Consider the following 19,481-nt stretch of genomic DNA (forward strand, 5'->3'; position numbering starts at 1 on the left):
CAGCAAGCAATAGTAGTAACAGCAGCAGTAGGACAAACTCGTAGGCAATGGGTCGGTGATTTGTTTGGATGACATTCATCATGCAACAGTTATAACATGGAGAGATATGTGGCTAGCTCCCGTTCGTCAATGTGATGTAGGCATGCATTCCATGTGTCGTCATACGTGCTTAGGGAAAAGAACTTGCATGATATCTATTGTCCATCCCTCCCATGGCAGCGGGGTCCAAAAGGAAACTACGAGATATTAAGGTTCTCCTTTTAATAAAGAACCGGACCAACGCATTAGCACTTGGTGAACACATGAACTCCTCAAACTATGGTCATCACCGGGAGTGGTTCCGGTTATTGTCACTCCAGGGTTGCCGGATCATAACACATATTAGGTAACTACAACTTGCAAGATCGGATCCAAAACACACATATATTGGTGACAACATAATAATTTCAGATCTGAAATCATGGCACTCGGGCCCTAGTGACAAGCATTAAGCATGGCAAAGTAGTAGCAACATCAATCTCAGAACGTAGTGGATACTAGCGATCAATCCCCGTCAAAACTAACTCGATTACATGATAGATCTCATCCTACTCATCACCGCCCAACGAGCCTACGAATAGATTACTCACGAACGATGAAGAGCTTCATGGAATTGGAGATGGAAGAAGGTTGATGATGACGATGGCGACGATTTCCCCTCTCTGGAGCCCAAAACGAACTCCAGATCTGCCCTCCAGATGAAGAACAGGATGTGGCGGCGCATCCGTATCGCAAACGCGAATAAATCTTCTCTCTTGATTTTTTCTGGGATGGAAGTGAATTTATAGAGCTGAGTTTGGGGGAAGCAGAGCCACGTGGGCCCCAAAAGCTTGGTAGCCGCCACTAGGGGGCGGCGGCTATAGGGCTTGTGGCCCACTGGCCCATCCCCTCTGGTGGATCTTTGCGCCGGTATTTTTCATATTTTCCAGAAATATTCTCCGTAAATTTTCAGGACGTTCCGAGAACTTTCATTTCTGCACAAAAACAACACCAAGGCAATTCTACTGAAAACAATGTCAGTCCAGGTTAGTTCCATTCAAATCATGTAAATCAGAGTCCAAAACATGGGCAAAAGAGATTGGGAAAGTAGATACGATGGAGATGTATCAACTCCCCCAAGCTTAAAACCTTCCTTGTCCACAAGCAACTCAGTTGACAAACTGAAAGAGAAATAAAAACTATGACAAACTCTGTTTGATCTTGTTGTTGCAACTATGTCTAACTCATAACCAAAATTTCAGCAAGATCACAAGTTAACCACATAAGCAAGTGACACGAAGGTCTCACGGTAAACTAATATCAATGGCATAATCAGCTAGCGAGAAAATAATAATGAGTTTCAGATACCAACAATTCAATCAAAACAAGCATGAAGCAATATGAATAAGTGGTATCTCACTAGCTTATCTGACACCACAAAACATAAATGCAGAGCACTTTGAAAGATCGAGGGCTGACTAAACATTGTAATTCATAGCAACGAAGATCCAGTCATAGTCATACTCAATATCAATCAAAAGCAAGGCATAAAATGAGAGAGGTGCTCTCTAATTGGTGCTTATACAAGAAGAGGATGAGTCAACAGGAAAATAAATAGACAGGCCCTTCGCAGAAGGAAGCATTGATTTGCAGAGGTGCCAGAGCTCAAGCTTTGAAAACGGAGATAATAATTTTGGGTGGCATGCTTTCATAGTCAACGCAATGACCAAGAATTTTCAATATCTTCCACGCTACTCATGATATTGGCGGTTCCCAAACAGAAAAGTAAAGTTTTAACTCCCCCAACACCAATCAATCACACTCCACGCCGAGCCGAATCCTCGGGTGTCGTCCATACTAACATCAATCCGGGGGGGAGTCTTGTTTTACAGTTATGTTTTCGATTTAAGCGTGGAAATGGGCATTCCAATTACCGGACCTTCTCTCGTAAATGACAATGAATAAACACATGTCGAGGATAACACTCCTAATATGGAAGATATCCATAGCTCCCTGTCACCACATGAGCGGTTCGGGCATGCAAAACAGATTATTTCTTGAAGGTTTAGAGAATGTCACATGCAAATTTACTTGGAACGGTAGGTAGATACCGCAAATAGGTAGGTATGATGGACTCTCATGGAAAAACTTTTGGGTTTATGGAAGTGGATGCACAAGCAGTATTCCGCTTAGTACAAGTGAAGGCTAGCAAAAGACTGGGAAGCGACCAACTAGAGAGCGACAACAGTCATCAAGATGCAATGCGTTTGACTAACATTTGGTGCAAGCATGAACAAGATATAAATCACCACGAACACGAACATCATAGAGGCTATTTTTATTTTGTCTCAACTACATGCATGAATATGAGCCAAGTCAAGCCACTTGAATCATTCAATGGAGAATACCATCCTATCATACTACATCATAGTAATCTCAAAATCTATGTCGGCATTCAAGACAAACCATTATAAGCTCTCAGCTAATTAAGCATGGCATCAGAAACTATGATCTCTAAGTTGTCATTGAAAACATGGTTCTCTCACAACAAAGCTGAATTTGGGACGACAAGCTAGTAATATTTACAAAAACAAAATAGATAGAGTTCATACTAGCCTTTCCAGTCTCAGTCACTTCATCATATATCATCATTATTGCCTTTCACTTGCATGATTGGACGATGTGAACAATAATAAGAGTGCTCGTGCATTGTACTAAGCTGAATCTATAGGCAAACATAAAGGAGAAGACAAGTAATATGGCTCTTTGAAAGCTAAACAGGTATGCATGCAAGAGCCACTAAACATTGTAACCAATATCTTCTACCTTGACCCAAAGAAAAAGAAAACTATTTACACGGGAAAACTCCCAACAAGCAAAAGAAGAAAGGAAAATCTTTTTGGGTTTTCTCAAAAGGACACAAAACAAGAAAACAAGAAAACGAAAATAAACTAGCATGGATAATACGGTGGCAAAGTGTAAACACCGACTAACAAACTGAAAGCATAAGCATGAATGTCAGGTCGGTGAGAACACGTACTCCCCCAAGCTTAGGCTTTTGGCCTAGCGTGGTATACTCCCAAGGCGGGAAATAACCAGCTCCGGGATACTCCGGAGCGGACTGTGGATTCCACTGCTGTGTGAGCTCCTCTGGCTCCCACTGATAAACTGGCGTATGGTACTCAACAGGCGGCTTGGGCACGGGCACCTATGGTTGGGCCAGGCCCCAGTATGCGTAGATGTCCGAGGGCATAATAGTGTACCTGCCTGCATGAAGATCAAACAAAGAAGGAGAAGGCAAAGTAATAGTCTCTCGAGTACCCTGACTAAATACCAGGTTATAAATCATCCATCTACTAGCATCTCTATCCAGAAAATCATGGCAAACCATTGTGTCATAATCCAGATATTTCTCAGGAAGAAGCATCTCTCCTTCCTCCCCCAGGCTAACGGGTATCTCAAAGTGTCTGGCAAGATGGGTAGCATAGATACCTCCATAGACGACACCCTTGGAACGGTTTGGGTTCAACCGCTGAGCTACTATGGCGCCCAAGCTATACGTTTTATCGTTATAAAGGGCTTCACGCAATATCGCAAGATCTGGGGAACTAAATGACCTAGCTTTCCCACGACCAATCAAACATTTTCCCACAAATAGTGAGCAGTACCAAAGCACGGGAAAATGAATGCTAGCAGCTCTAGCGCAAGACACTCCTCTCTCCTCTCCTACAACAATTGTACTGATAAAAGCTTCCAAGTCCAGTGGACGAGGTTCATGAATATCCCCAACATAAGGTAATTTGAAAACATGGCAAAAATCCTAGAGTGGCATGCGCTGGGGGACATCATAAAGTTTAAACTCAACCATAGGAGGATTCTTCCTCGGATAGAAGTTAAAGCTTTGTATGAAGATATTAGTGAGGAGGATGTATTGCGAACACTTATCTTCAACGAAGGCGGTAAGGCCTGCGTTCTCTAGAAGTGATAAAAGTCGTCATAAATTCCAGCGGCGCGTAAGAACACGTCGCTTGGCCACTCGCACGCTTGAACTTCTGCGACTCGAGGGACCGGTTACTTGGGCTTCTTCTCACTCCCATCATCCTTGGGGTCACGGCTTGAAGAGCCTCTCAAGAACCTCCTTATCTTTTCCCTTTTCTATCTCTGAAAATTTCTGAAATTTTTAGTGATTCTGAGGAAAAGTGAATAAGGCTCAACGAAACTCGTAGCAACTACTCCCACAAGTGCCTAGAGACCATATTACGCATCAAAACTACTTGGGACCAGCTAGAATCAGCATGCAAACCTCAAGAACATGGTCACCAAGGCAGCAAAAATACGCGGAGTATAAAGCACTAGAGCAAAAACTAATTTGGACCAATGGAGGAATCACTCACCAAGGGGTAATTTCCCCAAAACGGTTCGGAGAATGGTGCTTTGAGTGAGGAGATCGAAAATTTCAGCCAAATGAGCAAGAACACGGGTTTGAGATGCGAAACGATTTTTTCTGGAAGAAGAAGAAGAGGACGGGAGCTGGAATGAGTGGAGGGGGTCCCTGTGGGCCCCACAAGCTTGGTAGCCGCCACTAGGGGGCGTCGGCTACATGGCTTGTGGCCCACTGTTGTGGCCCCCAGGCCAGCTCTCAGTCCCAGTATTTTTCAAATATTCCATAAAAAATCATACTAGATTTTCAGGACCATCGGAGAACTTTTATTTTCGGGGTATTTTTCTCCGGGACGCTAAAACAGAAAACAGGAAAAACTAGACTATATTTATCATTTTTCTTCTAAGCAACAGAAGGTGAAAGCTTAAAACAAAGTCATGTGACTCTTTGATTCATCCATTTCATGGTCATCGAAAGAAATCCGTCAATGGGGTTGATCAAATCGTCATGACAAAGCCTTTTCGAATCGCAAAAGGAAACGGAGAATTGTCGAATAGCCACTAAGTCACCTCAATGGGGATATGTTTCTCCACAACAAGCAAATCATACTTCATCTTGACACGAGGAATAGGGCATTCAAAGCTCCCAAAAACAATCGATGAAGTTTTTTCGTTAGCATTGATGCAATGTACTTGATATCGTTTCTTCGAAAAGTGCACTATATGCTCATTACCGTTGAAATGGAAAGTGACATTGCCTTTGTTGCAATCTGTAACAGGCCCTGTAGTTTATAAAAAGGGTCTTCCGAGGATGACTGCCATGGCATCGTCTTCGGGAATATCCAAGATAACAAAGTCTGTTAAGATAGTGGTATTAGCAACCACAACAGGTACATCCTCGTAAATGCCGATAGACAAAGCAGTTGATTTGTCGGCCATTTGCAGAGAGGTTTCAGTGGGTGTCAACTTATCCAGTTCAAGTCTACGATAAAGAGAGAGCGGCATAACACTAACACTGGCACCAAGGTCACATAAGGCAGTTCTTACGTAGTTTCCTTTAGTGGAGCAAGGTATAGTGGGCACTCCGGGATCACCAAGTTTTTTAGGAGTTCCACCTTTGAAGGTGTAATTGGCAAGCATAGTGGAGATCTCAAGATCTGGTATCTTATGTTTATTAGTCACGATATCTTTCATGTACTTGGCATACAGAGACATTTTGAGCATATCAATTAACCGCGTCTGCAGAAAGACGGATCTTATCATCTCAACGAAGCGCTCAAAATCCTCATCATCCTTTTTCTGGGATGTCTTAGGAGGAAAGGGCATGGGTCTCTGAACCCATGGCTCCCTTTCTTTACCGTGCTTCCTAGCAGCGAAGTCATTCTTATCGTATCTCTTAGGTTGTGGGTTATCAGGATTAACTGTAGGTCCAATCTCCACATCCTTATCATTGCTAGCTTGAGCCTCATTATGAACATCGATGTCCATATTGTCACCAGGTTCATGTTCATCACCAGATTGTGTTTCTACATCAGACGCAGAAATATCATTTGGTTCTTCAGGTGTGACAGTATTTGGTGAACTGACATGTAGGTTTCTATCATCCTTCTTCTTCTTAGGATGACTGGGTATATCATCATTAATTCCTTGAGAATCTTGATCAATTCTCTTAGGATGGCCTTCAAGATACAAAGGTTCCTGAGTCATTTTGCCTCCTCTAGTAATGACTCTGACAGAGTTGTCATTTAATTCATTGAGCAAGTCATTCTGAGCTTTGAGTACTTGTTCTACCTGAGTAGTAATCATAGAGGCATGTTTACTCAGAAGCTTCACATCATTGACATTTCTGTCTACACAAGCACTTAAATGACTAAGCATACGAATACTTTGTTCCAAATGTCTGCTAACATAATCATTGAAACTCTGTTGTTTGGCAACAAAGTTGTCAAATTCATCAAAGCATAGGCTAGCAGGTTTGTCAAAAGGAATATCACTCTCATCAAACCTACGCAGAGAATTCACTTCTACTACTTGTATCGGGTTATCGAGACCATGGATTTCTTTGATAGGTGGTAGATTTTTGACATCTTCAGATCTAATGCCTTTCTCTTGCATAGATTTCTTGGCTTCTTTAATATCTTCGGGACCGAGGAATAGAATACCTCTTTTCTTAGGAGTTGGCTTAGGCGGTGGTTCGGGAATAGTCCAAGCATTATCGTTGATCAATATGTTATCCAGTAGAATCTCAGCTTGTTCTATAGTTCGTTCCCTAAAAACACGACTGGCACAACTATCTAGGTGGTCTCTACAAGCATCGGTAAGTCCATTATAAAAGATATCAAGTATCTCATTCTTCTTAAGAGGGTGATCAGGCAAAGCATTCTGTAGCTGGACGAACCTCCCCCAAGCTTGTGGGAGACTCTCTTCTTTGAGTTGAGCAAAGTTGTCTATTTCCTGCAAGGAAGCTCGCTTCTTATGGGGACTACTCACACATCCAGGAGCAGGAGAGGTGAACCAGGATTTAGCGTCATCCTTTAGAGAGAAAGGAAACAACTTAAGGATATAGTAGTAGCGGATCTTCTCCTCACTAGTGAAAAGGGTGGCTATATCGTGTAGTTTGGTAAGATGGGCTACGACCGTCTCAGACTCATAACCGTGGAAAGGATCAGATTCGACTAGAGAGATTATCTTAGGTTCGACAGAGAATTCATGATCCTTATCGGTGATAAAGATAGGTGAAGTGGCAAACTTCGGGTCGTATTTCATCCTAGCTTTCAGAGATTTTTCCTTCCACTTGAGAAGTAATTTCTCAGCGTCATAGGCATTCTTACACGCAAGACAATACTGAGCTATCTCTCCCTCCATAACATAACCCTCAGGTATATCAGGCAATTCATATCTAGGAGAGCTAGATCTAGCAGGAGCAAAAGCAGGTTCTATCTCAATAGTATCGGTAGTTTCAGAAGCATCACGAGCATTGTCACTAACTCTAGCAATATGAGCATCAAGGAATACCCCTAGTGGCATATCAGGGAAAGTAGTATCTCTAGCAGTATCAAGCATAGCATCATCAGGAAAAATAGCATCTCTAGCATCATCTGGCAAAGCTGTATCAAGCATAGCATCATCAGGCATATCATCTCTAGCATCATCAGGGAAAGCAGTATCAAGCATAGCATCTCTAGCAGTATCAGGCATAGCATCTCTAGCAGTATCAAGCATAGCATCTCTAACATCATCAAGCACAGGCGACATATCAAGATATCTAGGAGGAGGCGGTGTCGCAAACTTACTCATAACTGAAGGTGAATGAAGTGCAGAGCTAGATGGCAGTTCCTTACCTCCCCTCGTAGTTGAGGGCAAAACTTTGGTTTTTGGATCTTTCAGATTCTTCATAGTGATTTCTACTGCAACAAAAGACCTTCCAATGGCGCCAGAAATATGCGTGTCAACGGTACCAGGAATCCTTCTGTTATGGCTACGCCTTAAGGGACTTCCTAGGCAAATATGCAAAGGATTTCGCCCGTGGCCTTGGAGCCTTGCGTTGGTGTTCCCTCGAACCGGAAAGGGTGATGTAGCGCAGCGGTGGTAAGTATTTCCCTCAGTTTGAGAACCAAGGTATCGATCCAGCGAAGGAGTATCACAAGAGCCTGCACAAACACAAAAAGCTTGCTCCCAATGCTATGAAGGGGTTGTCAATCCCTTATAGATTGTTTGCCAAGTGAGAACTAAAAGCAAGAAAGTAACAAAGCAAAGTAAGAGCAGAAGTGGAAACGATAGGTGTGAATAGACCCGGGGGCCGTAGTGTTTACTAGTGGCTTCTCTCATGAAAGCAAGTACACGGTGGGTGAAAAATTACTGTCGAGCAATTGATAGAACCGCGCAAAGTCGTGACGTCATCTATGGCAATGATTGTATCTATAGGCATCACGTCCAAAACAAGTAGACCGATACTTTTTGCGTCTACTACTATTACTCCACACTTCGACCACTATCCATCATGCATCTAGTGTATTAAGTCCAAAAGAACAAAGTAACGCCTTAAGCAAGATGACATGATGTAGATGGACAATCTCATATCTACGACAGAGCCCACCTTGTTACCCTTGATGGAACTACACAATGTGTGCCTTGCTGCCCCTACTGTCACTGGGAAAGGTCACCACACGGTAAGAACCCAAAACCAAGCACTTCTCCCATTGCAAGAATCATAGATCTAGTTGGCCCGAAAAAACCCAAGACTCAGAGAGACTTACAAGGATATCAAATCATGCATATAAGAAATAAGCAAAGACTCAAATATATATCATAGATAATCTGATCACAAATCCACAATTCATCGGATCTCGACAAACACACCGCCAAAGAAGATTACATCGGATAGATATCCATGAAGATCATGGAGAACTTTGTATTGAAGATCCAAGAGAGAGAAGAAGCCATCTAGCTACTAACTACGGACCCGTAGGTTTGAAGTGAACTACTCACGAGTCATTGGAGGGGCGATGATGTTGATGTAGAAGCCCTTCACCTCCAAAGTCCCCTCCGGCAGGGCACCAAGAAGGGTCTCCAGATGAGATCTCACCGAAACGGAAGCTTGCGGCGGTGGAAAAGTATTTTCGTGGATCCCTTGATTTTTTTTCGGATTTTTAGGGAATATATAGGCGCAAGATCTAGGTCAGGGGGGCGCCAGGGAGGCCATAAGCCTGCCCACCGCCGCCCCCTGGTGGCGGAGTGGGGGCTTGTGGGCTCCCTGTAGCCCTCCTGGCTTGGCCCACAAGCCCCCTGATCTTCTTTCTTTCGGGAAAAAAATCATTTCGGGGATTTTATTCCGTTTGGACTCCGTTCAAAAATCAGATCTGAAAAGAGCCAAAAACACAGAAAAAACAGGAACTGGCACTTGGCACTGAATTAATAAGTTAGTCCCCAAAAAGATATAAAAGGTACATAAAACATCCAAAGATGACAAGATAAAATCATGAAACCATCAAAAATTATAGATACGTTTGAGACGTATCAAGCATCCCCAAGCTTAACTCCTGCTCGTCCTCGAGTAGGGAAGTGATAAAGAATTAATTTTTGATGCTTTCATGCTACCTAGCATAGATGTCCTTTGTAACTCCTCTTATGTGACGTGAATGTTCAGATCCATTAGATTCAAAACAATAGTTTGCTATTGACGTGGAAACAATAATAATTCAAGCCAACTAGCAAGGTAATCATGAACTTTCAAAAACCAAGGCCAAAAGAAAGTTATCCCTACAAAGGCATATAGTCTGGCTATGCTCTAACATCATTGCATAACAAATTTAAATCATGCACAACCTCGGTATTGGCCATCTAATTGTTTCAAACCTTTACTTCCTCAAACCTTTTCAACTCTCACGCAATACATGAGCGTGAGCCATGGTTATAGCACTATAAGTGGTGTGGAGTGTGCTGGAGTTTGCAAGAAAAAACAAGGAGAAGATGGTCACATTAACTAGCCATATCAATGAGCTGTGGAGATGCTCATCAATAGATATCAATGTGAATGAGTAGGGATTGCCATACAAATGATGCACTAGAGCTAACAGTATGTGAAAGCTCTTAAAGAAAACTAGTGGGTGTGCATCCAACTTGCTTTCTCACGAAGACCTAAGGCAATTTTGAGGAAGCCTATCATTGGAATATACAAGCCAAGTTATATAATGAAAATTTCCCACTAGCTATATGGTGGTGACAAAATGAGAGACTCTCAATTATGAAGATCATGGTGCTTAATATGCACAAGTGTGGAAAGGTGGTAGCATTGTCCCTTCTCTCTTTTTCTCTCATTTTTTTTGGTGGGCTCTTTGGCCTCTTTTTTTTTGGTGGGCTTCTTTGGCCTCTTTTATTTCCTCACACGGGACAATGCTCCACTAATGATAATCATCTCACTTTCAACTCAAAACTTAGAGCAACGATGACTCTATATGGAATGCCTTCGGTAGTGTACCATGACAATGATATAGCATGGCATAGACATTAATGGAAACATCATGCTAGCTATCTTACGATCATGCAATGGCAATGTAGACGTGGTGGCACATGTCATGGTGGTAGTTGCATGGCAATATAGCTCGGAATGACTTTGAAAAAGCCATAGTAAGTAGGTATGGTGGCTGTTTTGAGGGAGGCTAATGGTGGGTTTTGTGCACCGTCGAAAGTTGCACGACACTAAGAAGATAGTGATGGTGGAAGGTGAAAGTGCATCTAAACCATGGACTCAACATTAGTCATGAAGAACTCATATACTTGTTGCAAAAGTTTTATTAGTAATCGAAACAAAGCATTCAACGCATACTCCTAGGGGAAGGGTTGGTAGGTATAAACCATCGCGCGATCCCGACCGCCACACAAAGGATGACAATCAAAAGACTAATCATGCTCAGACTTCATCACATAGCGGTTCACCATACGTGCATGCTACGGGAATCACTAACTTCAACACAAGTATTTCTCGATCCACAACACCTTACTAGCATGACTTCAATATTACCAAAAACCACAACTCAAAACTAATTGAGATGAATCAAACTTCTCTAACTATTCAATGCACATGAAAGTGGAAGTTTTTGTATCCCTTTGGATAACTACCCCTTTTTAGACTACTTTCAAAGCATAGATCAACTACCAAGCCACACACCGCTGTGCTCTAAAAGATATAAGTGAAGCACATAAAGCAAAAGCATCTAGCTCAAAAGATATAAGTGAAGCACATGTGAGCTGAATTGTCTACCTAAAGATATAAGTGAAGCTCGACAAAATCATGGTGAGTGCATGTCTCTCTCTCTAGGTGTGAAGCAAGAATGATTGTGACACAAAAAAAATAAAAGACTCCTAAAATACAAGACGCTCGAAGCAAAAACACATAACATGTGGTGAATAAAAATATAGCCCCAAGTAACGTTACCGATGGATTGAAGACGAGAGAGGGGATGCCTTACCGGGGCATCCCCAAGCTTAGGGTTTTACGACATCCTTGAATCTCTTGGGGTGCCTTGGGCATCCCCAAGCTTAGGGTTTTACGACATCCTTGAATCTCTTGGGGTGCCTTGGGCATCCCCAAGCTTGAGCTCTTGCCACTCTTTGTCTCTTTTTCCATAAGAACTTCACCCGAAACTTGAAAACTTCACAACACGAAACTTAAACAGAAACTCGTGATAACATTTGTATGAGAAAGCAAACCACCACTTCCTTAGGTACTGTAGCAAACTTAAATTCTACTTATGCTGATGTTGGGTTACTGTATTTTCAATCTTCCATGGCTAATACCCCCCGATACTATCCATAGTTTCATCAAAATAAGCAACCAACACAACAAAAACAGAATATGTCAACAGCAGACGAGTCTGTAGCAATTTATATATTTTGTATACTTCTGTTACTTCACAAATTCTGAAAACTTACGACAGTCTGAAGAATTTGTGTAGCCATCAGCAGCAAAAATAATAAACTCAAAAGGTCTTATAGAAAAGAATGTAAATTCTTTTCGTGAGCAGAAAGTTTCTGTCTTTTCCAGCATGACCAAACGATCATCCCAAAGACTAATCATAACGGTTTTGCTTGGCACAAACGCAAAAAGAAACACAAAAAACACAATCATAACATAATTATGAAAGTGTGGAAAACACAAAACAGAAAGAAAATGGACAGATTCGTTGGGTTGCCTCCCAACAAGCGCTATTGTTTAACGCCCTTAGCTAGGCGTTGATAGTTCAATGATGCTCACAAAAAAAACAAGAATTGAAGCACAACGAGAGCATCATGAAGCATGTGAAAATCACATCTAAGTCTAACATACTTCCTATGCATAGGCATTTTATAGGAAAACAGATTGTCAAGACAACCAATAGCTGCCATATGCAAGGAAGAAGAAAGAGACAATAGCAATCTCCACATAATGAGAGGTAATTTGGTAACATGAAAGTTTCTACCAAAATATTTTCCTCTCTCATAGTAATTACATGTGGGATCAAGCAATTTCATGATCCACATGCATGCAAAGTTGACGCTCTTCAAAAATAGTGGGATTATCATCAACTAAAGTCATGACTTCTCCAAACCCACTTTCAATGTTATTGCAAATATCATATTCCACATGAGGTTTGAACAAATTTTCAAAATCATAAGAAAGATCATCACCCCAATCATGATTATTGCAACAAATAGTGGACAAAGGAAAACTAGCATCCCCAAGCTTAGGGTTTTGCATATTTTTAGCATGATTTTCACTAATAGAATTTATAGTGAAACCATTGCAATCATGCTTTTCATCCAAGGAGCCCTCGTGAATCACTTCGTAAATTTCTTCCTCACAATTTTCAGATTCACGCATCTCAAGCAAAACTCCATAAAGATAGTCAAGTGCACTCAACTCACTAGCAATTCGTTCCACATAAATGGGTCTCTTAAAGAGATTAGCTAGTGGATGAGGATCCATATCAATGGATTTTTAGCAAGGAAAGATGCAAGCAAATAGAAGGCACATGGCAACACAAGCAAGCAATAAAACCGGCAAAAAGGCAAAAGGCAAAAGAGAACGGCAAAGGAGAAAGGCAAAAGGCAAAAGAAAACGGCAAAGAAAAAAAAGGAGAATGAAAACGGCAAATGTGAAGTGGGGGATAGGAAAACGAGAGGCAACTGCAAAAATGTAAATGCAGGAGATGAGTTTGTGAGACCTACTTGGATAGATCTCTCCTTCCCCAGCAACAGCGCCAGAAATACTTCTGATACTGCAACAAAAGACCTTCCAATGGCGCCAGAAATAAGCATGTCGATGGCACCAAGAATCCTTCTGCTACGGCTTCGCCTTAAGGGACTTCCTAGGCAAATATGCAAAGGATTCCCCCGTGGCCTTGGAGCCTTGCGTTGGTGTTCCCTCAAAGCGGAAAGGGTGATGTAGCGCAGCGGTGGTAAGTATTTCCCTTAGTTTGAGAACCAAGGTATCGATCCAGCGAAGGATTATCACAAGAGCCTGCACAAACACAAAAAGCTTGCTCCCAACGCTATGAAGGGGTTGTCAATTCCTTATAGATTATTTGCCAAGTGAGAGGTGAAAGCAACAAAGTAACAAAGCAAAGTAAAAGCGAAAGTGGAAACAATAGGTGTGAATAGACCTGGGGGCCGTAGTGTTTACTAGTGGCTTCTCTCATGAAAGCAAGTAGATGGTGGGTGAACAAATTACTGTCGAGCAATTGATAGAACCGCGCAAAGTCGTGACGTCATCTATGGCAATGATTGTATCTATAGGCATCACGTCCAAAACAAGTAGACCGATACATTCTGCATCTGCTACTATTACTCCACACGCCGATCGCTATCCAGCATGCATCTAGTGTATGAAGTCCAAAAGAACAGAGTAACGCCTTAAGCAAGATGACATGATGTAGATGGACAATCTCATATCTACGATAGAGCCCACCTTGTTACCCTTGATGGCAACTACACGATGCGTGGCTTGCTTCCCCTACTGTCACTGGGAAAGGCCACCACATGGTAAGAACCCAAAACCAAGCACTTCTCCCATTGCAAGAATCATAGATCTAGTTGCCAGAAAAAACCGAAGACTCGGAGAGACTTACAAGGATATCAAATCATGCATATAAGAAATCAGCAAAGACTCAAATATATATCATACATAATCTGATCACAAATCCACAATTCATCGGATCTCGACAAACACACCGCCAAAAAAGATTACATCGGATAGATCTCCATGAAGATCATGGAGAACTTTGTATTGAAGATCCGAGAGAGAGAAGAAGCCATCTAGCTACTAACTACGGACCCGTAGGTCTGAAGTGAACTACTCTCGAGTCATTGGAGGGGCGATGATGTTGATGTAGAAGCCCTCCACCTCCAAAGTCCCCTCCGGAAGGGCACTGGGAAGGATCTCCAGATGAGATCTCGCGGAAACGGAAACTTGCGGCGGCGGAAAAGTATTTTCGTGGATCCCTAGATTTTTTTCTGATTTTTAGGGAATATATAGGAGCAAGATCTAGGTCAGGGGGGCGCCAGGGAGTCCACAAGCTTGCCCACTGTCGCCCCCCTAGTAGCGGAGTGGGGGCCTGTGGGCTCCGTGTAGGCCTCCTGGCTTGGCCCACAAGCCCCCTGATCTTCTTTCTTTCGGGAAAAAATCATTTTGGGGATTTTATTCCGTTTGGACTCCATTCCAAAATCAGATATGAAAAGAGCCAAAAACAAAGAAAAAACAGGAACTGGCACTTGGGACTGAATTAATAAGTTAGTCCCAAAAAAGATATAAAAGGTACATAAAACATCCAAAGATGACAAGATAACAACATGAAACCATCAAAAATTATAGATACGTTCGAGACGTATCAGTGAGCAACAGATATAAATCCCAAGTGACTCAGAGAATATAGCAAACCCTTCCCCAGCAACGACGCCAGAAAAAATGCTGCTAGCAGTCCCCGGCAACGGTACTAGAGAAATTTTGTTGACTTGTTCTTGACTTGATGCTTCCACAGTAGTAACAGCAGCAGAGCAAAACAACTAACAACAGCAGCAACAGTAGTAACAGCAGCAGAGCAAAACAAGTAACAACAGCAGCAAGCAACAGTAGTGACAGCAGCAGTAGGACAAACTCGTATGCAATGGGTCGGTGATTTGTTTGGATGATATTCATCATGCAACAGTTATAGCACGGAGAGATATGTGGCTAGCTCCCATTCGTCAATGTGGTGTAGGCATGCATTCCGTGTGTCGTCATACGTGCTTAGGGAAAAGAACTTGCATGACATCTATTGTCCATCCCTCCCGTGGCAGCGGGTTCCAAAAGGAAACTACGGGATATTAAGGTTCTCCTTTTAATAAAGAACCAGACCAACGCATTAGCACTTGGTGAACACGTGAACTCCTCAAACTATGGTCATCACCGGGAGTGGTTCCGGTTATTGTCACTCCGGGGTTGCCGGATCATAACACATAGTAGGTAACTACAACTTCCAAGATCGGATCTAAAACACACATATATTGTTGACAACATAATAATTTCAGATCTGAAATCATGGCACTCGGGCCCTAGTGACAAGCATTAAGCATGGCAAAGTAGTAGCAACATTAATCTCATAACATAGTGGATACTAGGGATCAATCTCCGTCAAAACTAACTCGATTACATGATAGATCTCATCCTACTCATCACCGCCCAACGGGCCTACGAATAGATTACTCACGAACGATGAAGAGCTTCATGGAATTGGAGAGGGAAGAAGGTTGATGATGACGATGGCGACGATTTCCCCTCTCCGGAGCCCAAAACGGACTCCAGATCTGCCCTTCAGATGAAGAACAGGATGTGGCGGCGCCTCCGTATCGCAAACGCGAAGAAATATTCTCTCTTGATTTTTTCTGGGATGAAAGTGAATTTATAGAGCTGAGTTTGGGGGCGGCAGAGCCACGTGGCCCCACAAGCTTGGTAGCTGCCACCAGGGGGCGGCGGCTACATGGCTTGTGGCCCACTGGCCCATCCCCTCCGGTGGACCTTTGCGCAGGTATTTTTTATATTTTCCAGAAATATTCTCCGTAAATTTTCAGGACGTTCCGAGCACTTTCATTTCTGCACAAAAACAACACCAAGGCAATTCTGTTGAAAACAGCGCCAGTCCAGGTTAGTTCCATTCAAATCATGCAAATTAGAGTCCAAAAGAAGGGCAAAAGAGTTTGGAAAAGTAGATATGATGGAGATGTATCACCCGCTGGCAGGACGGACGTCATCCCTGTGCTCACCTCTGCGGCGCTGGCAGCGGCTTAGCAGGCGAAGACCACTTTTAACAGGGGAAACATGTTCCCTTGTCCCCCACCAAAACTGGCCATTATGGGATCCCTTCCTGCCAACGGTCAGGGAAGAGGACCCGGGCATCCACTATAAATAGATAGGGTAGGATACTTGGCAAAGGGAGGGATCATCGAAACCCTAGAAAACACACCTAGCCACTTGGCCTCCAGAGGCCCGATAGCACTATACTATTTCATCCATCAACCTCCGTGAGAGGCAATCCACCAAAAGCAGGAGTAGGGTTTTACGCTTCGCAACGGCCCAAACCTGGGTAAACTATTGTGTTATGTGTTCCCCTCACCTTCGAGTGAGTTCTTCGCCGTTTCCATCGAGTAGCGGGCCAGGTTAGGTCGAGCCGAGAGAGATCGCCGTACAGACCCCTATTTTCGAATCTTTAGGGTTTTGCGGAGCCCGAAATCCGAGAGTCTCCATGCTGGCTGGGTCCTTCAGCAGCTGGGGTGAAGGCATAGGCGGAGTTGTACTCGTGCTACGCGGCCTCCATCCGGTGTTTGGTGGTGGCAAGGGCGCTGCCCTCTGCCAGAAGTTGTTTGCGAGCATCCTCCAGCTCAGCCCTTGCCGTTGATGCATTCATTGTCATGGCGATGGGAGTAGTCAGCCCGGCCAGGGTGACATGAAGTGGGTTAGAAGGGCCCGGAGGGGGCACAACAATGTCCGCTGCAGCCTTGCCACATACCGAGCTGGTGCTAGTGCCATCAATCATTACCTCGATAAGATCAGAAGTAATGGTGATGTCGCGCAGGGCAAGACACCCCGCGAACGATGGTGGATCGCTGCAATCGAGTACGTTGCTAGGGTACTCGTCGAGCGCAGGTGCATCTTCGAGATCGAGTTTGCTAAACTACGCGCAGAGAGCGTCGATGTTGATGTCCCCGCCAAGTTGGCAAGGCTCCTCGTCGAGGTACAAGTTGTCGAAGAGAATGCAGAGGCAAGAGGCGTCAGGGGCAACGTCGCTACTGAGCGGCTTGCTGGCGATCTCAATGGCAAAGCCTATAGTACGGGCTGAGCCATCGATCAACACCGGAGAAACCTCCGCATGGGCAATCTCCACAGGCGTGCTGATCAGTCGGGATGTGAGGCATCCGATAGGGTTGGCGAAGGGTCTCGCCTGGAACGCAACTCCAACCGATGCCGCGGACTGCCCAAGGTGGGCGCCAACTGCATCGTTTTCTCATGACAGATGCCATAGGTTGGCTTATCGAGGGTGGCTGGGACTGAAGGGACACCAACGGGCTCTAGGAACAGGATTGGTAACTAGCAACGCAAGACGCACGATGTACCCAGATTCGTGGCTCTCCATGGGAGATAATACCCCTAGTCCTGCCGTAGTGGTTTATGAACCAAAGTGTTTACAGGATGCTCCTTGAGCTGTTGGACGGTGGAGGAAGAAAGAGCAGTCACCTCACAATCTACCTCTCCTATATGGTGTGTGTGGGTGTGAGAACGGCCGACCCTCTGCATGGAGGGGAGCCGGGGGGTTTTATAGTCGAACCCACCGACCTACAAAATGGATACTAGGTACATTATGGGGGACCCACTGAGGTTTAGTCTTGTCGCTTGAGGGGCCAGCCGGGTGCGACGTCCCATCTGGCCCTGGGACCCACCGGCTAGCCTATGGGATTGGTGCATGCTCCCTACTCAGGGCGTGTGCGATACGACGGATGTCATCTTGTGCGATCCGGCACCGGTCAGCGGTACAGCTGCCTCCACTGTTGCCACGCCGGGCCAGGTAATGGAGTGGGTAGTGGCGCGCGGGCAATGTACATGGTTGACGGGTCGGTGCCGGCGACAGTCAGTAGTATGGCCGCCGCCACTGTAGCCATGCGTGCGCTTCTCCATCGTACGTGTGCTGAGGTACCTTCGCCTTTAATCGAAGGCCCCCGTCACATCTTGGTAATTGATGCGACATGTGCCCTTCAGTCGGCTGGCGGCTAGCGAGTCGGCCAGAGAGTAGACGACTACACTCCTAGCCGGCAAGGACTTTGTAGCCGGCCAGGATGAACCGGCAATTGAGGAAGTTCCCGCTCCTTTCTATACCGAAGTATAGAGGAATAGGCTTGATGATCCTACCCCGGGGTTATCCCCCCGTCAATAAGGCAGGATAATCGTTTCCTTGTCCTTATCGGCGATCATGAAATCGCTGATGTACTTGCTCGCATAGTCGCGGTGCTCGTTGCACACTGCCAAGAAGCACTCTTGCATATAGTATGGGTCCGCGACACAGATGTATTATATGTTCTCGCGCATGATGACGTAGTTGAGATACATCGCATACCGGGGGATGAACTGATAATTCAGCTTGGTCATGTAGAACATGTCGTAGATGTAGTCAAATCACAGGATGAACTTATCCGCGGGCCATCTATCGACGGATGAGATCTCACCCAGAACCTGAGCCGGGTAAAGTGGGTATCCTGGTTTTCCATGCCCAGAAGTCTTCTCTCTATGGCCAGCACATCATCATGAAGTCTCCTTAGATCATTGTTGTGTATGTTCTATAGCACTTTGTGAGGTAGGATCGGGTTGTCGGCGACATGGAAACGATTCACACCTACGACCAGTCTTTTGTCTACCTCCCGGTGCTTTAGAGGCAGCTGGCTTCTTGAAGTAGCTATGGCGCCTTTAGATCCTTTCTTCTCCGGTCTCCTCCTTTGCTTCTTCACTGGTGGCGGTAATGAGCCCGCCATATCTTCCCTAATCACCACCCCGAGCGTCGTCGGGCTAATTACCACCAGCCATCCCCCGTGTTGTTCTTGCTGGGTAGAGGCGGCATCTGGAGGCGTCTCCTGCGAGGATCGCATGAAGAGAGACTTTTTGCAATCACCCATAGGACGTTGCGGCTCCTGCAATTCAGGCATCATCAAGTCACTACACGCTCATAGCCTGAGTCATACTCTCGAGCATTGTCATACCCGGTATTGATATACTGGTTAGGGTCATTAGCATCCTCCTTCATGACATCATCAACATTTAATTCTTCAATGGGGGCGACGTCAGCTAGCACTAATGGAGGCTCTCCCTCGCCTTGTCGACCGCTATCCCATGATCATGGTACTTCTTTGCAATTATTTCTTTGTCCAGTGTCACATAATCATCTCTCACATCTAGGTGTTGTAGCACTACTAAATTAGCCTTGTCAAAGCCATCCTGTCGATCCGAGTAGTCGACGTGATATTCCCTTCGGTCGTTGTTGTGACATTCTCCTCCGAGCCTCTCATGGTGCTTGTTGACGAGCAAACCA

The sequence above is a fragment of the Hordeum vulgare genome, chromosome 1H (assembly GCF_904849725.1).
Source record: "Hordeum vulgare subsp. vulgare chromosome 1H, MorexV3_pseudomolecules_assembly, whole genome shotgun sequence".
NCBI lineage: Eukaryota > Viridiplantae > Streptophyta > Magnoliopsida > Poales > Poaceae > Hordeum > Hordeum vulgare.